At 43.8% G+C, this 22,806-nt stretch overlaps 1 long non-coding RNA gene across 1 annotated transcript in view; it reads left to right on the forward strand.

The window, feature by feature from the left end:
- LOC120939938 overlaps positions 1-22,806 on the forward strand; it is a 45,347-nt gene that overhangs the window by 16,308 nt on the left and 6,233 nt on the right. The gene's annotated exons all lie outside the window — the stretch shown is intronic.

The following is a 22,806-nucleotide window of genomic DNA, read 5'->3' on the forward strand; positions in this document are numbered from 1 at the left end:
TGATGGGCATTGGTGGGTTCTGGCAGGCGGCGCAGTCACGTCCTATCTAATTGGCAGACACAGACAGCGCAGGATGGGCGGACCATGATGCCTGCACTCTGCACGAATCCTCCCTCCCCATTATAATGTGTATATATCCTTCTACTTCCTCCGTGAACGTGCTCCATCCCGGCCAGCTGCTCCCTCCCCCTCCATTCATCCCTCCGACAGCACACACACAGCGCTTACTTGCCGCTTTTACTGCAGTCTACATGTCAGCCAGACAGCCGCAACCTCCCTCCTACGTGACCAAAACATCATCCCTGCCACACAGGGCCGCGCCCCCGACACGCCCCTCGGCCAATCGCCTGCCCCAAGGTGGACAAGCGGTACCCCTCCGTCCTATCGCGGTGAGGCTGGGCGTGGCTGGGCTCCATGTGCTTCTTGTTTTTGTGTACGTGCTGTGTGCTGGGGAAGGAGTAGAGACCCACTAGCCGGGACTAGGTCCCAAATAACGGGACTGTCCCTTTAAAAACGGGACAGTTGGCAAGTATGCAATTGTGCAGTCGTGGGACGTTGCACCCAAACAATTTTTTTCTTTTTTTATTTATTATATGGTTATTTAAATTTTTGTTTTGCTGTTCAAAATTAATATAAGCTGTTGCTTGGGTACTGTGCCACATGAGTGTAGTAATGTGTTGTTCAATGGCATTAGTTCATTTTTTTTTTTTGGAGGGGGGGGGGCCCCATACAACATTTTGTTATGGGGCCCTGTGATTTCTAGTTACGCTCCTGGTTGTAACTCTGAAAAAAAAAAATCCTTTTCCTTTAAAGCATGATAGATTACATAGGCTAAGTTGGCAGCTTCCTTGGCTGTAAAGGGTGGAAAGGCTTCATTCTCATTTAAACCCCAATGAAGGGGGCAAACCCTGGCTCTTAAATTTATTGGCTTTGTATAGTGTCTTCCACGTAATTTTTACATTGGAATGCAATTATATTAGAACTATAGTATTATGGTGCAGTCCTTCAATCTCAGATCCACTCATTTTCAACACAACCCAAGGTGACCATTGGGACCCTTTGGTGTATAGAAGCTGTTGTGGAAATTTTATGAAGATGTATTTTATATGTATTGTCATAGTGTCACCCATTGTTGGTTCTCCCGCAACCCGCTCTAAAGAGCTGACTGGGGCGGACTGAGACTGGTTGAGATAAACTTCCTGATTTGGAGAAGGGTGTTTGTGGAGTGGGGGTGTCGGCCGTAGGCATGTGCATTTCGTTTCGTTCCGAATCGAAATTCGGACGAATTTTTCATTATTCGGACATTCGGATGCATACGAATTCCCGAATTGCAATATTAATGAATTTACCGAATCCGAACGAACGTTTTCGATTCCGAATCGAAAACCCGCGGACGAAATTCGATCGGAATTCGATTTTTTTTTTTTTCAAATTCCGATCGAATTCGAAAAAAATTTTTTATTTTTTTTATTTTTAATTCCGATCGAATTTCGTCCGCGGGTTTTCGATTTGGAATTCGAAAAAAAAAAAAATTTTTTTTTTTTTTGAATTCCGATCGAATTTCGTCCGCGGGTTTTCGATTCGGAATTCGAATTTTTTTTTTTTTTTTTCGAATTCCGATCGAATTTTGAAATTATATTCGAAAAGAGACTATTTGTTGTCGAATTTCGGTCAAAAACGAACGAATTCCGAAAACGGTCGAAATATTTTTTCGACCGGATTTTTCGAAATTCGGTCGAAAACGAACGAGTTCCGAAAACGAATTTAACACATGTAACAAACCTAACTTAATGAAATTAATTAAATAACGAATTAAAACGAAACGAAACGAAATTTTCCCTTTTGCACATGCCTAGTCGGCCGGCGAAAGGGCCCCTGTGCCATGCACAGATATTTGCCTGTGGGATGCGTCCACTCTGCAAACGCATTGTTGGTTTAGCGGATATATTCTCTTATAATCTCTCGGTGCCTGATAAACACTGTATTGTGATGTGAGCATACACCTGCAGATAAGCTCCCCTCATCAGGAACTGTGTTCATTGGTTATTGTATTATTACTGCATCGTATTGTTATTGAATTATTACTGTATCGTTATTGTATCATATCATGTTGTTGTTGTATTATATTGTATTCATGTATTGTATGTATTTAAATATCCCTGTCGGAAGGGTTAACATATACTGTCACATCCATATATGAGCATTTGCTGTGTGGAGCCCCCATTCTGTGTCCTGGCTTCCCATGGAGGAGGTCACATCCTGTGACATCACTTCCTATGGTCACACGCTGTGACCTCCTCCAATCAGCTGTGGTCTGTGAAGGCTTTTGTTACAATAAAAGGACGCTGTATGGGCGTCAGCAGACCAGTGTTTGCTGGGAGTTATGATGATGAGAACAGACTGGTGATGATGTCTCTTGATTTGAATGAATGGTGAGTGAAACTTTTAGCCTAAAGATGCATTATTTCACTAAGATGAAGTGTGTGCTAAATAGCACAAGGCAAAATGGCGGTGTGCTCTGCATATAACCAATTCAGCCACGTAAAAGAACTTGCTTCCAAAATTAGTTGGCATTGTATACAGCCTTTCATGGCCTCCAGGTAAAAGAGGTTCTTATTTCCAAAGACAACTTTATAGTACAAATCATAATAAGATGGCTTTATAATGATAAATGGTACAGTGTTAATTAAATTAATAAAATATTGCTGTATATTGTGCCATTTCAGGAAAGTAAGGCCCGGAGCAAAATAAAATAGAATAAAAGATAGCGCAGGGCCGGCATGACAGCGTGAGAAGGGGAAGCAACTATGGGGTTAAGGATTGTAGGTGGAGAATGGGGGAGAGGTGGATTGGCTGGAGCAACAGGATGAGGAGGGGCTTGTGGTAGTTAGTTAAGGGATAGCTGGGGTCTCCTGGACAGCAGAGAAAGGGACGGGTGACAAGCAGGCAGGTTCCCACCCACCCTGTGTTTTGATTGGTTGGTTTGCTTTATCTCTTTGCAGGTGCAATATGAACAAAGGACTTCATGGCAGCTGATCGTGTGGCGTGGTTGGTCTTTTGACGGTGGAAGAAAATACGGTTGAGATGGAAGTTTGGGGGGCTTATCAGTGGTATGTGCCCCTCTGATGTATTCCAGTTACTAAGGTTAGCTGGAATACGGTAATGGTTTCCCTGCGGGTGCGAGTTGTCTCCGAACCGGTGTGTCACGGCTGGAGGCCTGGTATGGTAAAGTGTTACAAGTGGAACAAGTTGGAATTCTGGGTGCCGTCATAAGACCAACAGGCCGATAAGTTGTTTTTGTTAATAAAAAGGCTGCTATGGCCATTTGTACTCCAATTCATGTGTGATCTCATTAATTTAGTTAATAGCAAGGGGGATGGTGAGTACTCATGGTCGGGCAGACACAAAACAAGGTGGGACATCTTATCTACACTGGTTATGTACCAAAATAGACTTGTAAAAAATTCAACATGTCCACTTTAAGGTGAACCTGTGACTTCAGTGGCTGCATACTTGCTCCAGGCTCCATAAGTAGTGACGTCTGAGCACTGCACCTTCAAAAAGAAGTGAGCAGTGGTTGCTTCCATATTTATTTCCTGAGGCCCCGTACACACGGCCAAGAAACTCAATGAGCAAAACACATCGTTTTGCTCGTCGAGTTCCTTGTGAAGCCGCCGAGGATCTCGGCGAGCCAAGTTTCCCCGTTGACTAACGAGGAAATAGAGAACATGTTCTCTATTTGGCCCAACGAGATCCTCGTCGGTTTCCTCGGCCGAAAGTGTACACACGGCCGGGTTTCACGGTAGAATCCAGCTCCGATCGAGTTTCTGTCTGAATTCTGCCGAGAAACTCGGTCGTGTGTACGGGGCCTGAGAGGTTATCTCTTTGAGGACAAAGAACTCTACAATATTCCCCAACAAGTTCACCAACTAACTTGATAGCTTAATGTGTGGTGTAAAATGTCCCCTGATAATAGCTCCACCTCCAGCTTCTTTGGATCCATTGAGCCTGTAAAATTTGACCTATACTTCACAAAATGTTCTTAGGCCCCGTACACACGGTCGGACCGAACCGATGAGAATGAACCAAAGTTAATTTTCATCGGACCAAACCCACCGTGTGTTTAGGCTATCGGTCTGTTTTCCTTCGGTCCAAAATGTTAAAACATGCTTCAAAACCGAACCGATGGACCGCTGCCCCATCGGACCAAACCGATGGTTAGTACAGAAAACCATCGGTTCAAAACCCCCGCATGCTCAGAATCAAGTCGACGCATGCTTGGAAGCATTGAACTTCGTTTTATTCAGCACGTCGTGTGTTTTACGTCACCGAGTTCTGACCCGATCGGATTTTGAACTGATGGTGTGTACACACATCAGACCGTACGGCCACTTCAGAGGTGAACCGATAAAAAGGGTCCGTCAGACCATTCTCATCGGTTTTGTCCGACCGTGTGTACGGGGCCTTACTCTTTAACACAAGTCGGTTTGTACTTTAGGTTAATTGGTTCTTTAATTGAAAATTTCTCTCTGCATAATGCCCCGGTTTTTCACACGGCCACCCCTGATAGCTCATAAATATGTACTCTTGCCCCCAGCAAGTCCTACTGAGCATCTGGGATTAGTCTCCTGCTTGTGTCTCGGCTCATACGCCGTGGTGAAATGGCTCAAACAATACACAAATTGCTTTTGTTTGACATTTGAATGGTTTTCCAAAACACATTTTACTTTTACTGAGAGATAAATCACATCCAAAATATTTATCAACATGAGAGGAAACGAAGGGAGCCGCTGAAAGGGGGAATAAATATGAATCGGGCCGGCTGGATGGTGAGAGGAACTTGGCAGGCCAGAACCCTGCGGCAGAAGTTTAACGGTTTCGTCTGCCTGGTCCAGCGCCATTCGTGGCTCTCCATCCAGCAACTGGAGAGACTTTATGGACAGAGATAATCTGCATGTCAGGAAAGTGGCCTCTTACTATGAATTACGTTTTACTGCAGAAATTAAAATAAATACAAACAATATTAAAAAGTTCCATAGCACGATTGCTTGTGGTGGTATTCTATGTTTTATGCCGCGTGCACACGATCAGTCCATTCGATGAGAACGGTCTGATGGACCGTTTCCATCGGTTAACCGATGAAGATGACTGATGGTCAGTCGTGCCTACACACCATCGGTTAAAAAAACGATCGTGTCAGAACGCAGTGACGTAAAACACAACGACGTGCTGAAAAAACCGAAGTTCCATGCTTATAAGCATGCGTCGACTTGATTCGGAGAATGCGTGGATTTTTAACCGATGGTTGTGCCTACTAACGATCGGTTAGGTATCCATTGGTTAAATTTAAAACAAGATTGCTTTTTTTTAACCTATGGATAAATAACCGATGGGGCCCACACACGATCGGTTTGGTCCGATGAAAACGGTCCATCAGACCGTTCTCATCCGTTTGACCGATCCTGTGTATGCCGCATGAGACATGTGATTAAATGTAGCCTGCACTTGTAGAGCAAAGCTGCAGATCTTTGACAGTGATCCCCACTATCCCCTTGAATGGGTCACATCATTTCTCAACAGCTGCTACCTAGAGTGTGTCATGCGATCCCTCATCAGTTACTTTACAGAATGGGTCTTGGGATCTCATATCAGCTACTATGTAAAATGGGTCATGTGATCTCTCTTCAGCCTAGAATTGGTCTGTCTTCTTTCATCAGCTAATATGGGCCATATTTCTTATAAGCTATAACGTACACACGTCCGAGAAACTCGACGAGCAAAACACATCGTTTTGCTCGTCGAGTTCCTTGTGAAGCTGCCGAAGATCTCGGCGAGCCAAGTTTCCTCATTGACTAACGAGGAAATAGAGAACATGTTCTCTATTTGGCCCAACGAGATCCTCGTCGGTTTCCTCGGCCAAAAGTGTACACATGACCGGGTTTCTCGGCAGAATACGGCTCCGATCGAGTTTCTGGCTGAATTCTGCCGAGAAACTCGGTCGTGTGTACGGGGCCTGAAGGGTAATGTGATCACTTATCCGCTACAACCTGGAATGGGTTATGTCATCTCTTATTATCTATTTTCTAGAATGAGTCATGTGATCTCTTATCAGCTATCATCTAGAAGGGGTCATGTGATCTCCCATTGACTACTACATAGAATGAATCAAGTAAACTCTTATCAGTTATCACCTAGAAAGAGTCAAGTGATTTCTTATGAGCTATTACCTAGAATGAGTCATGTGGTCTCTTATTAGCTATCACCTAGAAGGGGTCATGTGATCTCCTATTGGCTACTACATAGACTGAATCAAGTAAACTCTTATCGGTTATCACCTAGAAGGAGTCAAGTGATTTCTTATGAGTTACTACCTAGAATGAGTCATGTGGCCTCTTATTATCTATAAGTTAGAACAGTGTTTCTCAACTCCAGTCCTCAAGGAGCCCCAACAGGTTGTTTTCAGGATTTACAGTATTTTGCACAGGGGATTTGCTCAGTTTCACTGCCTTAGTAATTACCACAGCCGTTTCATCTGAGGGAAATCTTGAAAACATGACCTGTTTGGGGCGCCTTGAGGACTGGACTTGAGAAACACTGACCTAGAAGGGTTCATGTGATCTCACATCAGCTTGTAGGCAGGTTTAATTTGGCCTCCCTGCAAGGATGGAGCTGTCAGGCAGCCCAGAGAGAGGGGAGAACAAGTGGGAACCCATGTTCTTTTCAGGCCTCCATAGATGTCATCAGGGCAGCAGCTGTCCGGTTGGATGCTGCTGCCCTGACTGACCTCTGTGGCTCAATGTATGTATTTTGGCCTCTGTTGAACTTCCTCAATACCTCCATGTTAATACAACTTGTCACAACTTTTAGTCTCTGTGGGAGTGCTCTTACCTACAGGCATCGAGCCCAGAGTCCCGCCCACAAGCTGCTTCTTAGAATAGGTCATGTGATCTCATATCATTCATCTCCTAGAAGGGATCACGTGATATCTATTGATCATTATTTAGAATGGACCGTGTGAGCTATTTTTAACTATCACCTAAAGGGGTGAAGTGATCTCTTATCAGTTACTACCAAAAATGGTTCATGTGATCTCTTATCAGCTACTACCTAGAATGGATTAGATGATCTCTCTGCAGCTACTACCTAGAATTGGTCATGTGATTTCTCATCAGCTACTACCTAGATTGGACCATGTGATTTCTCTTCAGCTACTATCTAACAAGTCTCATGTGATTTTTTTTATCCCCAATTATGATGTCACAGTATGAAGAGGCAATTATAGAAAATAACTGCATTTGGACTTGTAAAAGCTGTAGCTGTGGGCAGAGCTAATAATGTTGTATGGAATATCATGCCATTGGTGTCCTGGAGACACACAAGAATCATATGAGTCCTACAGCTTGTCAGTAACAAAGCAAAAGTGTAGTGTCAGTCTTGTACTAAATTCACATTCACCCTAGGCCTAGGTGCATTTACTTCTCTGGGTTTCAGTACACAGTTTGTGATGATCATCATCATAGATATCGACAATGCACGTGGGACCTTTTGCAAGTGTAGGTGATACAATGGCATATATTAGACTAGAGCAGGGGTGGTCAACTTTCTTTATATAGGAGACCTCAAGTGTGGCCTCTGACATCCCCAAAGGGCCACAGATAATAGTCTATGAAAATGATACTACAAAAAAACTGAAGATAAAAACGAGATGGTCAATAGCTACATGCTGCTGGAGACAGTCAGAGACTGGAGATACATTACATGAGACTGCAGTTCTCTAATCTAAAGACAATGGCCCGGATTCACGTAGAACCGCGTATCTTTGTGCGGGCGTAACGTATCCTATTTAAGTTACGCCTCCGCAACTTTGACAGGCAAGTGCCATATTCTCAAACCAAAGTTGCGGCGGCGTAGCGTAAATAGGCCGGCGTAAGCCTGCCTAATTCGAATGTGGTAGATGTGGGCGTGTGTTATGTAAATTTAATGTGACCCCACGTAAATAACGCTTTTTAAGAACATGCGCCGTCCGTGAAAGTATCCCAGTGCGCATGCTCCAAATTAACCCGCAAGAAGCCCATGCTTTCGACGTGAACGTAAATGACACCCAGCCCTATTCGCGAACGTCTTACGCAAGCGACGTCAAATTTTCAAAATTTGACGTGGGAATGACGTCCATATTTAACATTGGTACGCCTCATGTACGCCTCATATAGCAGGGGTAACTTTACGCCGGAAAAAGCCTAACGTAAACGGCATATCTGTACTGCGTCGGCCGGGCGTACGTTTCGTGAATTTGTGTATCTAGCTGATTTACATATTTATAGGCGTAAATCAGCGTACACGCCCCTAGCGGCCAGCATAAATATGCAGTTAAGATCCGACGGCGTAAGAGACTTACGCCAGTCAGATCTAATACAAATCTATGCGTAACTGATTCTAAGAATCAGGCGCATAGATATGACGGCTCGGACGCAGAGTTACGACGGCGTATCTGGAGATACGCCGGCGTAACTCGTACGAGAATCCGGGCCATAGTATACAGCCAATCACTTGTGCAAAGTGTCTAATATGAAAAAAAAAATCATATTGGACACATTAATGTCTTGGTGACGAAATGCGTAGGATCAGGGACTTTGCTACATACTACGTCACTTCTGCCTAGTGAAACACACGCTGGCTCCAGGGCATTGCGGAGCAGCGGAAGCCCTTCTGAGTAATCAGTAGATCATTCTAGGTGCCAGAATACCTCACCGGTTTTGTAAGGGGATATATATTTTTTACTTTAAAAATAGAACTGAGTTACGCTATGATATTCCACATGGTCCTTTCCTTCTCTTGAGCTTCATTGGAGATGCGGATCCATTACTTCTGGGTGGGAACACAGCAGAAAATAGAAGCCTTGTAGACCTGTCTTGGTAGTCCATATTGGCGAATGAGTGCACACCCTGGTGGGGGCATGGATGGTGAATTGCAGTGGAACACTTGTGAATGCATGCAACACTTTTTGGAATGCGTTCTTTATGAGGTTTTAATTCGTTTCACAGATATCACTGGGACTATATACTCTTGTTGATTGACTTTTAAGCACTTTATTGTTATTTTTTGTTGAAGAACGTTTTAAGCATTTTATTGATTCATGTCTGCATAATATTTATTTCTTTATTTTATAAGCACTATGGGCCAGATTCACAAAAGAGATACGACGGCGTATCTCCTGATACGCCGTCCTATCTCTGTGTTCCGCCCGTCCTAACTATGCGGCTGATTCATAGAATCAGTTATGCATAGATAGCCCTAAGATCCGACAGGTGTAATTGACTTACACCATCGGATCTTAGGATGCAATTCTAGGCCGGCCGCTAGGTGGCGATTCCATTGCGGTCAGCGTAGAATATGCAAATGACTAGTTACGGCGATTCACGAACGTCCGCGATGCCCGTCGATCTAAATTTACGTTGTTTCCGTAGCGATATGCGTCGTAAAGTTAGGGCTGCCTCCTAGGTGGTCTAAGCAATGTTAAGTATGGCCGTCATTTTAAATTTCACGTCGTTTGCGTAAGTCGTCCATGAATGGCGCTGGACGCCATTTACGTTAACGTCAAACCAATGATGTCCGTGCGACGTCATTTAGCGCAATGCACGTCGGGTAATTTTCCCGACGGAGCATGCGCAGTACGTTCGGTGCGGGAACGCGCCTAATTTAAATGATGCCCGCCCCATTTGAATTAGGCGGGCTTGCGCCGAGCGGATTTACGTTACACCGCCGCAAGTTTACAGGTAAGAGCTTTGTGAATCAGGCACTTACGCTGTAAACTTGGGGCGGTGTAACGTAAATCAGATACGTTACGCTGCCGCGGAGCAACGTAAATGTACCTGAATCTGGCCCTATATTTGCACTGATAGCACTTTATTTTATTTACATAGTATAAATTGATTTATGGTTTATATAAAGTGCAGCACAGGTTTCATAACCATCTATGCAGTTCACTAATACAGTGCATCCGGAAAGAATTCACAGCGCTTCATTTTTTCTAACATTTGCCTTATTCCAAAATGGAGTAAATTCATTTTTTTCCTCAAAATTCTATAAGCAATACCCCATAATGACAACATTACAGAGGTTTGTTTAAAATCTTTGCAAATTTATTAAAAATATAGAACAAAAAAAAAATCACATGCCTTTGCTCAATACTTTATTGAAACACCTTTGGCACCAATTACAGCCTCAAATCTTTTTGAGTATGATGCTACAAGCTTGGCACACCTGTTTTTGGGCAGTTTCTCCCATTCTGCTTTGCAGGACCTCTCGAGCTCCATCCGGTTGGATGGGGAGTGTTGGTGCACATCCATTTTCAGATCTCTCCAGAGATGTTCAATCGGTTTCAAGCCACTCAAGGACCTTCACAGAGTTGTTCTGTAGCCACTCCTTTGTTATCTTGGCCGTGGGCTTAGGGTCGTTGTCCTGTTGGAAGATGAACCTTTGTCCCAGTCTGAGGCCCAGAGAGCTTGAGAGTAGGTTTTCATCAAGGATGTCTCTGTACATTCAGGTAGGAAGGCTGCCGCTCCAGGTGAGCACACTAGAACAATCAATGTCCACTCAGGAACCAATGGGTGCCGGCAATGCACGGGATATGCAAAAGAAGAAAGATATGGACAGCCGCACTCCAATTTCTTAAAAAAGACGTGCCCTTTATTGGGTAAAGGAAAAATGCACTACAAGTATCAGCACACAGTGGGAAAAACAGCTGACGCGTTTCGCATTGGATATCAATGCTTAGTCATAGCTACAAATGAAAATAAAAATAAAATTGGAGTGCGGCTGTCCATATCTTTCTTCTTTTGCATGTCTCTGTAGATTGCTGCATTCATCTTTTCCTCGATCCTGACTAGTCTCCCAGTTCCTGCCACTGAAAAACATGCTTCACTGTAGGGATGGTATTGGCCAGGTGCCTGGTTTCCTCCAGACATGATGCATGCCATTCTGGCCAAAGAGTTTAAACTCTGTTTCATCAGACCAGAGGATTTTGTTTCTCATGGTCTGAGAGTCCTTCAGGTGCCTCTTGGCAAACTCCAGGTGGACTGTCATGTGCCTTTTTACTGAGGAGTGGCTTCAGTCTGGCTACTCTACCATACAGGCCTGATTGGTGGAGTGCTACAGAGATGGTTTTTCTTCGGAAAGGTTCTCCTCTCTCCACAGAGAAATGCTGGAGCTTTGCCATCGGGTTCTTGGTCACCTCCCTGGCTAAGGCCCATCTCCCCTGATCGCTCAGTTTGTCCGGACTGCCCGCTCTAGGAAGAGTCCTGGTGGTTTCAAACGTCTTCCATTTATGGATGACGGAGGCCACTGTGCTCATTGGGACCTTCAATGGAACCCTTTCTCAGATCTGTGCCTAGAAAAAAATTCTGTCTCGAAGGTCTACAGACAATTCCTTGGACTTTGTGGCTTGGGTTGTACTCTGACGCGCGATATTGATACCTTATATATAGACAGGTGTGTGCCTTTCCAAATCATGTCCAATCAACTGAATTTACCACAGCTGGACTATAAACATCTCAAGGAGGTTGTAGAAACATCTGAAGGATGATCAGTGGAAACAGGATGCACCTGAGCTCAATTTCGAGTGTCATGGCAAAGGCTGTGAATACTTATGTACATGTTTTCTTCATTTTTTTTTTTAAATAAATTTGCAAAGATTTCAAACAAATGTCCTTTACGTTGGCATTATGGGATATTGTTTGTAGAATTTTGAGGGAAAAAATGTAATCCATTTTGGAATAAGGCTGTAACATAACAAAATGTGGAAAAAGTGAAGCGCTGTCAATACTTTCTGGATGCACTGTATTACAGCTCCTATACAAATCCATGCGTTGTGCTTCCTACAGCCCCCTTTAAAAAAGCCTACTTTCTGATAGGGCTCTGAGACCAAAGGGCTGAATGTGACTCCTAGGCTGCAGGTTGGGCACCAGAGGATTAGAGCTATATGGTCAACCTTTGATCTTTCAACAAAAATAATAATTATTGAGCCATTACTAATGTCACATCTTCGTGTGAATTTTAAGCCAGTTTTGATCATACAATCATTCATTTTTAAAAACCGGAGTGTTCACTAGATCGTTTTTTGTACAGAAAATCACAAAAATTAGTGACTAATTGCATTCTCTGCAGGATCCTGGCAAGCTAGAAGTTTAATAATCTCTTTTGCCTGTTCACATAATTCCCTGATTAAAGTTGAACTCCAGGCAAACAGCTAAATACACAACAGAAATTCATATAAAGGAGCTGTTTTGCCTACCAATGGATCTGTATTTCTATCCATCCAGTTCTGAAATGTACACAGTTCTACCACACAGCACAGCCATGGTAGGAGACCTAATTTTTTTTTCTGCATATTTTGGCGCTGTTTTGACACAACACCGGCAACCGTATACACTCTGGTACACGGTATTATGAGCATATATTGTTAGTCTGCTCCGATACTAACCAACAAAATGGCTGCCTCTATGGCGGCAACAACTTTTTTCTTGTTACCCGCTGTTGTGTCAAAACAGCAAAGTCTTCTTGTACCGGAGTGTGCACGGTTTCCGGTGTTGTGTCAAAATGGCAAGTCATCGAAATCCAATTACTGATGGTTTACAGTAACCGGAAGTGACGTAATTGGAGATCTTGATGAATTGGCTATTTTGACAGAACACTGACACTTACCCCATCTAGGCAGTGGGCAGCAGGTGTCACAGATAAGCTGCGGAGCTGATCTGTGTCTTACCTGGCTGGCACCAGTTGTTCCACTAGCTTGTGTTCAGCTCTGGCTGCACTCAGCAGCTATGGGTGTCACCGGCTTTACCTGTTGCTTAATATATCCTTCCTTCCTGCTACTTCCTGTCCAGCCCCCCATTTGCCTCGCTATTTAAATTCCAATCAGACCAATTTCTGGTTGCTTGAGCAACACTTGTTTCTGAGCACCCTTCCTGTAACCTGCTTAACCTGGCTTCTTGTGAACTGATCTCTTGTGTACCAACTCGGCTAGGTCTCCTGATTATGTTGTCTGCTGCCCGCCCCGACCTTGGCTCGCTATCCGGCTCTCCTTTTGCTTTATCCATCTGTGTCTGACTGTGCCTCCTGGTACTCTCCTCGCGAGCAGGGTGAACCTGGCGGTCGTGACCTGGGGTCAGCACACAGCTAAGCCCAAACCCTCGTGAGGGGGTCCCTGGCGGAATACCGGCTGGCCCTTAGATTCCACACCCTGGGGAATCCCGTGTCACCTGCTCGCCTGTGGGCTCACATCAGTACTATTGTGACAGCAGGCATTGGGCATCAGGAAGTGGACATTGGGCATCAGGCAGCGGGCAGCAGGCATTGAGCATCAGCCAGCAAGCATTGGGCATCAGGCAGCAGGTATTAGGCAGCGGCTCCTGTGTCCTTTCCTCCATTGGCCGTGCGTCTCCTCCTCTCCCCCCAGTCTTCCAATAGGATTGCCTGTCCTTTCAGCCAATTGGGTGACGGATCTCAGGCCTGCTTCCTGACTGGCCAGGAGAAGGATCAGTGTTACAATAGTGAATATTCATTTGCTATTGTAACACACTTGGGTGGGCTCCAAGCGCATTCTCTGCGCCCAAACTCACCCTATTTTTAAGCCTATTAGAGCCTCTGGTGCTAATCAGTGCTATAACCCCCCCCCCCCCATATTTTTGCATCTGCTGTCCTGCAAGGGGCTGGACGCATGATTATGGGAGGCAATGGCATGGATAGGGGGGATGCCACCCGTGCGCCCTTAATGGACGGGCCGCCCCTGCTGGACAGTAAAAGGAAGCACATCGATGAGCTAATTTCTTAGTCTGTCTGCTCTTTCTCCTATACCAGGCTAATTTCATGTACTTTCACTTCTTGCATTTAAAAAATACATTTAGGACTGTATGGATAAATACAGCGCTGCATAAGTATGGACCTAGAGTTCAGCTTCAAAAATGACTCCACATGATCAAAATCAGTGTCTGTAGCTCTAGACTTTAGGTAATGAAAGAAACTGTATATTTGGCCCATGTTGGTACTGAAGTTATTCTAGCAAGACAGGGATAAGCTAAGCTAGGTTTATATATAAGGAAAAATAAATCTGAAAAGCCAAGGCAAGTGGCTTTTCCTGGAGTCCTGCTTGACTGCTGAAAAGAGTCAGAAGGAAGCTTTCCAGTGCCTTTTATTTTATTTTTGTTCCGTTCTTTTTCACCTTCTTAGGAGATACTCTGGCACTTATTCTTATTAACGATGAGAGGAATTATTTCAGCTTTTATAGTAAAATTATCAGTATTGCCAAAGCAGAAACTCTCAATTGCACTTATTGAGCTGCTTAGGGGAAATTTTCTTGAGAAAAAAAAAATAACTTTTTTTTTTTCGTTATTTATGTTATTTCTTTTCTTTTTTTTTGAAGGGGTATTTATTTAATCATTTAATGTTCATTTCATTTTCATGTAATTGTGCACATTTGTTTTACATTATTTGTATACCATTGCTTCCATTTTTTATTTTACTTTTTTTTCCCTCTCTTTTTTCCCTTTCTAGGAAAATAAGCAGAACAATAACGGTGTGTGTGTGTTTGTGTGTGTGTGTCTTTGCAAAAGAACAAGAAAAGGAGCTTCTGTAATCCTCAGTTGCCATTTAAAGCCTATTTCACCCTTAGGACTCTGCTTTTGCAAAGCAGATGCCAAAAATAAATAAAAAGTAGGAAAAAATCATAAGCACACAAATGCATTTTACTTTTTTTTATAATTATTTTTTTAAGCTTATTTACACAGAAAATGTATAGCTATTTTATTCCTTTATAAATTGTAAATTTCAATGTGAATTGCAATAAGTGCTTGTTTTAGAATTTAAAATTTCTACAGTGTGAAAATATTAACAAAAAACAAGTTTGCTGTATTCCATAGTACGTTTCAGAGATCATTTTTCATCTTCGTCTCAATTAAGTTCTGTGGTTGGCACTGTTTATAGAAAAGACCAGGTTGGGTTCCTTAAAGTCAGACTCCAGCCAAACAGGCAAGAGCACTGCACAAAAATGTATAAAAAAGTGGGCATAACTTTTTGACTAATTTATATACCGTAGGTTGGTAGAGTAACTCTTCCTCTGACAGGTAGATCTACACGTGACCCGACATACATAACACTAGCTCCTGATTGCACGTGGCATCTCTCAGATCTACACTTTGTAAAGTCAAACCGAGAGAAGTACTAAGAAAGGGGCAGGGAGGGGCTGGACTGGAATGAGAAAGACAGAGCCTGGCAGGGCACATGCTGCAGTACATGTACCTGGATGCTGGATATGGGTGAAAAGGCAGCAGGGGTGGTGCCAGGACATTGCAGCCCGTAATGACAGGTCCTCAGCGCAGACTGGCAGTATTACGTAGGGTTGCTGCTGCCTGCAATGCAAATACCTGCTAGACACCAACATTTATTTTGCATTATAGTGGCAACTGCCTGAGAGTAGGAAACGGTTAATGGACAGAGCTGTAGGTACAAATAGGCAGCTGCTTGTTACACACTACTGACCACTGCACTGTGCCTTATTTTATCTGCCCTGCTGACCCCATCTTCTGCCCTGCTTACTCCTGTTCTTTCCCTAACCTCTGCCCTACTGACCCATTCATCTGCCCTACTGACCCATTCCTCTGCCCTACTGGCCCCTGCTGACCCTGCCCTCTGCACTACTGACACTGTCTGCCCTGCTGACCTCCTGTACACTGCCGTACTGACCCCTGTCCTCTGCCCTGTTGACCCCTGTACTCTGCCCTACAAACTACTGACCTCTGTACACTGCCGTACCTACTACTGACCTTTGTAAACTATTCTACAAATGACTAACCCCTGTACAATGCCCTACAAACTCCAGTATCAGACTGATGGGGGTGACCGAATTCTCTCAAAACATGAAAAAATTGTAAAAGTTTTGGTCATACCATCTGTTTTATTGGGGCTTTGCAAGTTCATTTCTTTGAAAAGAAAAAAGGGCTGCACCCTGGTGAACTTTTGTTCTCTTCCATGTTGCTCAGGTAGATCTCCACTTATCAAAGGTTGCCTATCCCTTCACTATAGTATGTCTTCTTTTTCATTACAGGTAAATAATGGATTTCGAACTGAAGCAACGTGCTGTCATTAAGTTCTTGATGAAGAAGGGATATAGGCCAGTGGTGGCCTGTCCCAAAATATTGACCAACAGCCACCACTGCTATAGGCTGTCTGACATCCATAGAAGTATACAGACTGTTTATAGAGATGACACTTTGACAAGAGTCACTAATGAAAAGAAATTGCTCTTGTCAACGGTGTCATCTCTGCAAACATTCTGTAGCATTCTGTGGATGTCGGACAGCCTGCAACCTCCTTTATCAAGAACTCAATGACAGCATGCTGCTTCTGTTTGAAATCCTCTTTTACCTGCAATGAAAAAGAAGAAGAGTTACTATAGATGGTAGATGGCCACAGATTGATCGAAATTTAGACATTTCACCAGGAACCAGACACATTTTGATCTAATTAGGGACAGGCTGGTCATGCTGAAGTCGATCTATCGATCAACTCTAGTGCAACCAGCCTGTTGCTTTTTTCATTCAAACACTTCTGGCCAAATACGGCGCAGCAGGAGGAAGACTTTTTTTGCCCTTCTAGCTATCTAGGTAAAATATACATTTTTTTTTCTTCATATCAGATATATGAAAAAATGTACGTACCTTTACAACCCCTTTAAACTGTGGTTTCAGAACACACAATAAAGACACTTTTTTCCGCTCAAGGAAAAAGTAATATATATATAAATAACAAATATATATCCCGCATAGCGCTGATGCCAAGTAACTAAGTAAATTGCCAAATGAAGAATTAGTACATATGTAACTCTTTGGAACATTGCTGAGAGAGAGCATTTAGGAGCCAAATAGACTGAAAGTGAGGATTTTTTGAAAAAGAAATAGAATATAAAACAGCAGCAAGAATAAGATAGCATAAGAACATAAGACAGTAAGATAAGAACGAATAATACTTCCTGTAACTAGGCAGATGATATTAGAAGAATAATGACAACTCATTGGACAATTTTGCAGACCAATAAAAGGTTGGGATTCATTTGTTGGGGAAAAACATTTAAAACATTGAGCAAGGCAAAATACATATTTTTTTCTCATAATTTTTATTGTTTTCTGGATAATTTGTACAAACAAGAGGTTATCATACAGCATGTGTCAAATAACGTTTATATTGGAAGAATGGTAAATACAGTATGCGTGGTTCATCTGATAATAATAATTTGTACTCTTAATGAACTAGTAATTTTTAAGCATGGATGAACAGTTGGACCATTTTACAGTTTAACATTTTATCAATTCTGGATTCCTTGTTAAAAACACCTTCTAACTGAGGGCCAGATTCACGTAGCTGAGCGGCGGCGTAACGTATCTTAAAGATACGTTCCACCGCCGCAAGTTTTCATCGCAAGTGCCTGATTCACCAAGCACTTGCGATGAAAACCTACGCCGGCGCAAGGCGGGCCAATTCAAATGGGCGTGTGCCATTTAAATTAGGCACGCTCCCGCGCCGGACCTACTGCGCATGCTCCGTTTCTTAACTCCCGCCGTGCTTTGCGCGCCGTGACGTCATTTTTTCGAATGGTGACGCGCGTAGCGTACTTCCGTATTCCCAGACGTGTTACGCAAACGACGTTAAATTTTAAATTTCGACGCGGGAACGACGGCCATACTTTAGACAGGAATACGATTGCTGACTAAAGTTAAGGCACCCAAAACGACTACTAACTTTGCGACGGGAAACTAGACTAGCGACGACGTAGCGAACGCGGAAAACCGTTGTGGATCGCCGTAACTCCTAATTTGCATACCCGACGCTGGTTTACGACGCAAACTCCCCCCAGCGGCGGCCGCGGTATTGCATCCTAAGATCCGGCAGTGTAAAACAATTACACCTGTCGGATCTTAGGGATATCTATGCGTAACTGGTTCTATGAATCAGTCGCATAGATACTCTGAGAGATACGACAGAGTATCTGAGATACTCCATCGTATCTCCGCTGTGAATCTGGCCCTATGTGGCAGATCCACGTACCTTTGCGCCGGGCGCAGCGTATCTAAGATACACTACGCCGCCGAAACTTATTTTTTTTGTTGAACCCACAAAGAATTTGCGCCGTAAGTTACGGCGGCGTAGTGTATCTCTTGCGGCGTAAGGGCGCAGAATTGAAATGGATGGGATGGGGGCGTGTTTTATGTAAATACGTCGTGACCCGACGTAAACAACGTTTTTTTTTAAACTGCGCATGCGCCATCCGTGGGGGTATCCCAGTGCGCATGCTCGAAATTAAACCGGAACCAGCCAATGCTTACGACGGTGACGTCATTCTACGCAAATTTCTATTCGCGAACGACTTACGCAAACGACGTAAAAAATGCAAAATTGTACACGGGAACGACGGCCATACTTAACATTGAGTACGCCTCATAATAGCAGCTTTAACTATACGCCGGAAAAAGCCGAACGCAAACGACGTAAAAAAATGCGCCGGCCGGACGTACGTTCGTGGATCGCCGTAACTAGCTAATTTGCATACTCGACGCGGAATTCGACGGGAACGCCACCTAGCGGCCGCCCAAAAATTGCAGCTTAGATCCGACGGCGTACTAAGACGTACGCCTGTCGGATCTAGCCGAGATGCCGTCATATCTTGTTTTGTGGATACCAAAACAAAGATACGACGCGCAAAATTTGAAATTACGCGGCGTATCAAGAGATACGCCGGCGTAATTTCTTTGAGGATCCGCCCCAAAATTGGTAAGAACCATTTTAGAAAAGAAATAGGCTCATATAGATCGAGAGGCAAATTTAGATGCCAACAATTTGAATAATACAAATATATCAGAGAAGGTTTTGAAATTTTTACAAAACATTTATACCATAAATAAACTGCTCAACATAATGCTGTCATCTATTACTAAGTTGCATCTAGAAAAAACAATGAAACTCTAATGCCGCATACACACGACTGTTTTCCATGATGAGGAAAATGCAATTTTTTAAATTGATCCTGAAAATCGGTCATGTGTGGGCTCCAGAGCATTTTTCTTGACGAGAAAAATGGGCATTACAAATTTAGAACATGCTCTATTTTTTCTCGTTGTTTTTTACATTGTCATTTTTCTCGTCGTGAAAAATGGTCGTGTGTAGGCTTTAACGACGGGGAAAAAACACGCATGCTCAGAAGCAATTTATGAGAAGGCAAATTTGCATAATCCTTCCTTGCAGAAGGAAAAAAAAAATGTTTGTTTATTGGAAAATCATGTTCAGGACTAGCTAAAAAAAAAAAAATATCTATGAAAACTCTGACAGCTTGGATACTGAATAGCCATTAATGTACACAGTGATAATAATCATTGTAATGTACCTTTTTCAGGGGCTTGTTACAAGCCACTTTATATACATGCTTAAAGCTAAACGCTAGACATGTATCAAAACACACAAATTAAATATGCATCTGAGAATGGATTTACCTGACAAAGGATTTGTATTTCTGTCCATCCAGTTCAGAGATTGACACAGCTCTGCCTCACAGCACAGCCTTGTCTAGAAATGGCAGAAGACCTGGTTTTTTTTCTCTCTACCAACCAATTATTACAGGTCTTGTAATTTCCTCATGCCTCGTACACACAACCGTTTTTTCCGTCGGGAAAGCCGGCCGTGTGTAGGGGGAAAAAGCTATCGAGCAGGTTCTCGGTTTTCCCCTCGGTTTTCCAGGTGGGCTTTTTATCGCTGGGAAAATCGATCGTGTGTACAAGGCATTAGCCTGTAACTGGAGGGTAAAGAATAAGTAACAAGTTTAGAAGCTCATCATTCTTCTCTCCTCCTTTCAGCATGTTTCTTGTTAGAATATGAACTGACGGGCTTCTTGTGCTGCTCCTCCCTTTCTCAGTCCAAGCTCTGCTGTACAGAGGATGGCAAGAGGCTGATACTATGGTAAATTCAGGTATTAACTCTAACGTGCGTTTTAAATTTGCCAGGAGTTCAGCTTTACGTTCAGTTTATGAAATAGAGACCTTAATATAGACAATTCAAACTATCCAGCTATTAGTAAGGACAGTGATGTTAGTGCAGGGGTTGACAAATTTGCTTGAAATCTAGGAGCCAGCTAAAAAAGTTAGGAGCCAGAAAACGCGCCCCGTCCCGATGAGCTTGCGCGCAGAAGCGAACACATACGTGAGCAGCGCCCGAAAATGTGCACGGTGTTCAAACCACACATGTGAGGTATCACCACGATTGGTAGAGCGAGAGCAATAATTCTAGCCCTAGACCTTCTCTGTAACTAAAAACATGCAACCTGTAGATTTTTTTAAACGTCGCCTATGAAGATTTTAAAGGGTAAAAGTTTGTCGGCATTCCACGAGCGTGACATGTTGGGTATGAATTTACTCGGCGTAACATTATCTTTCATAATATTAAAAAAAATGGCGATAACTTTACTGTTGTCTTATTTTTTAATTTAAAAAAGTGTAATTTTTTCCCAAAAAAGTGCGCTTGTAAGACCGCTGCGCAAATACGGCGTGACAGAAAGTATTGCAACAATCGCCATTTTATTCTCTAGGCTGTTAGGATAAAAAATATATATAATGTTTGGGGGTTCTAATTAGAGGGAAGAATATGGCATTGAAAAATAGTGAAAAATTACATTAGAATTGCTGTTTAACTTGTAATGCTTAACTTGTAATACCAACGGCCACCACCAGATGGCGCCAGCTCACATCTGGTGGTAATAACTTGTAATACCAACGGCTCACCACCAGATGGGGCCAGCTCACCTTCCAAGCCAAGTAGCCAGGACACTATTTCTAGTCGCCATGGCGACCTGTCGAGCCCTGTGTTAGTGGCTGTACAAGTAGAAATTAAGCTCTGCTAGATATGACCACTTATAATAACAGGACACTTTATGAAATGTTACTTAAATATTAGGGCAATAGTAGTCACTATATTATAAAACCGGAGTCAGTTATATATAAGCTATTAAAAAAGTAAAAAAAAAAAAAATACTATTTTAGAAAAGCAAATGTAACGTATACCGCATGTAAACCCCAAAAACACACCTTGTAGCCTTTAATGAATATGTTAACCCAACGTTTCATAGTCCTGATATGTGCCTGCTGTATAATTTACTTGTATAAGAAAGTCTCCTGTTCTCTTTTGGCCCCGTACACACGACCGAGTTTCTTGGCAGAATTCAGCCAGAAACTCGGTTCAGAGCTGAATTCTGCCGAGAAACCCGGCCGTGTGTACACTTTCGGCCGAGGAAGCCGACGAGGACCTCGGCGAGGAAATAGAGAACATGTTCTCTATTTCCTCGTTGTTCTATGGGAGAACTCGGCCCACCGAGCTCCTCGGCGGCTCCAGGACTGAACACGCCGAGGAACTCGGTGTGTTTGGCACGTCAAGTTCCTCGGCCGTGTGTACGGGGCCTTTGTATTGCTTCCTTTGTGTGAAATCCCTGGTGTTCCTGCCAGTCCCCCTGCTTTCCAATAAACACTGACCACGTTAAGCATGAGAGCACAGCATGGTCGGTTCTTTGCTGTGCTGGGAACTCAGTCTGCTCTCCTCCAATGATCAGACTTGTGCAGACCCCCCACCCCCCATAGTCATCCACTGGGAAGATCAGTGTGCCGATGCATCTCCTCCCCACCTCTCTGAGATACAATCCCTCTACTTTCCAATAAACACTGACCAAACTAAGCATGAGAGCACAGCATACAGGGCCGCTATCAGTTGGGTACAGGCATTACACCTGTAAGGGGCCTGATGGTCCCCAGGGGCCCGGCTGCCCCCCCCTGTTTTTTTTATTGTTTTTTTATTTATTTTTTGCATTACACCTGTAAGGGGCCCGATGGTCCCCAGGGCCCCTTAGGCCTCGTACACACGACCGAACATGTCTGCTGAAACTGGTCCGTCGGACCAGTTTTAGCAGACATGTTCGGTCGTGTGTAGGGCTGACCGGACAATTTTCCAGCCGACCGGACAGGTTTCCAGCGGACAACTGTTTCTTAGCATGCTAAGAAACATGTCTGCTGGAACCATGTCCGCCGGACATGTCCGATGGTCAGTACGACTCATCGGACATGTCCGCTGGCCCGAGAACCCGCGCATGACGTCAAAGTGATTCGACGCATGCGTGGAAGCATTGAACTTCCGGGTTCGCGCACGTCGCCGCGTCATCGTCGCCGCCACATAACCGCGTCGTAACCGCGTCGTCACCGCGTCGTCTGTCCGCGGGAAATTTGGTCTGATGGTGTGTACAGCCATCAGACCAAATGATCCCAGCGGACATGTCCGATGAAAACGGTCCGCGGACCGTTTTCATCGGACATGTTGGGTCGTCTGTACGAGGCCTTACAGGCCCGGCTGGCCCCCTCCCGTTTTCTTTTAACTTATAATTGTTTTGCATTACACCTGTAATGGTCCCCATGGCCCCCTCCCATTTTATTTTTTTGCATTACACCTGTAAGGGGCCCGATGATCCCCACTTCTGGAGAGAAGAGATTACACTTGTTTTTCTTTTCGTCAGTACCGCCCTCTCCGGTTCTCTGCTCCAGGGGAGGCTGCCTAAAGCTGTGTAAGGGGCCCCAAAATTTGTGATGGTAAGCTCTTTAGCTGTGCTGGGAACTCAGTCTGCTCTCCTCCAATGATCAGACTAATGCTGACCCCCCCCCCCTCCCTCACAGTCATCCACTGGGAAGATCAGTGTGCTGCTGCTTCTCCTCCCCCCACCTCTCTAAGATCCTTATG

Source organism: Rana temporaria, chromosome 5, assembly GCF_905171775.1.
Source record: "Rana temporaria chromosome 5, aRanTem1.1, whole genome shotgun sequence".
NCBI lineage: Eukaryota > Metazoa > Chordata > Amphibia > Anura > Ranidae > Rana > Rana temporaria.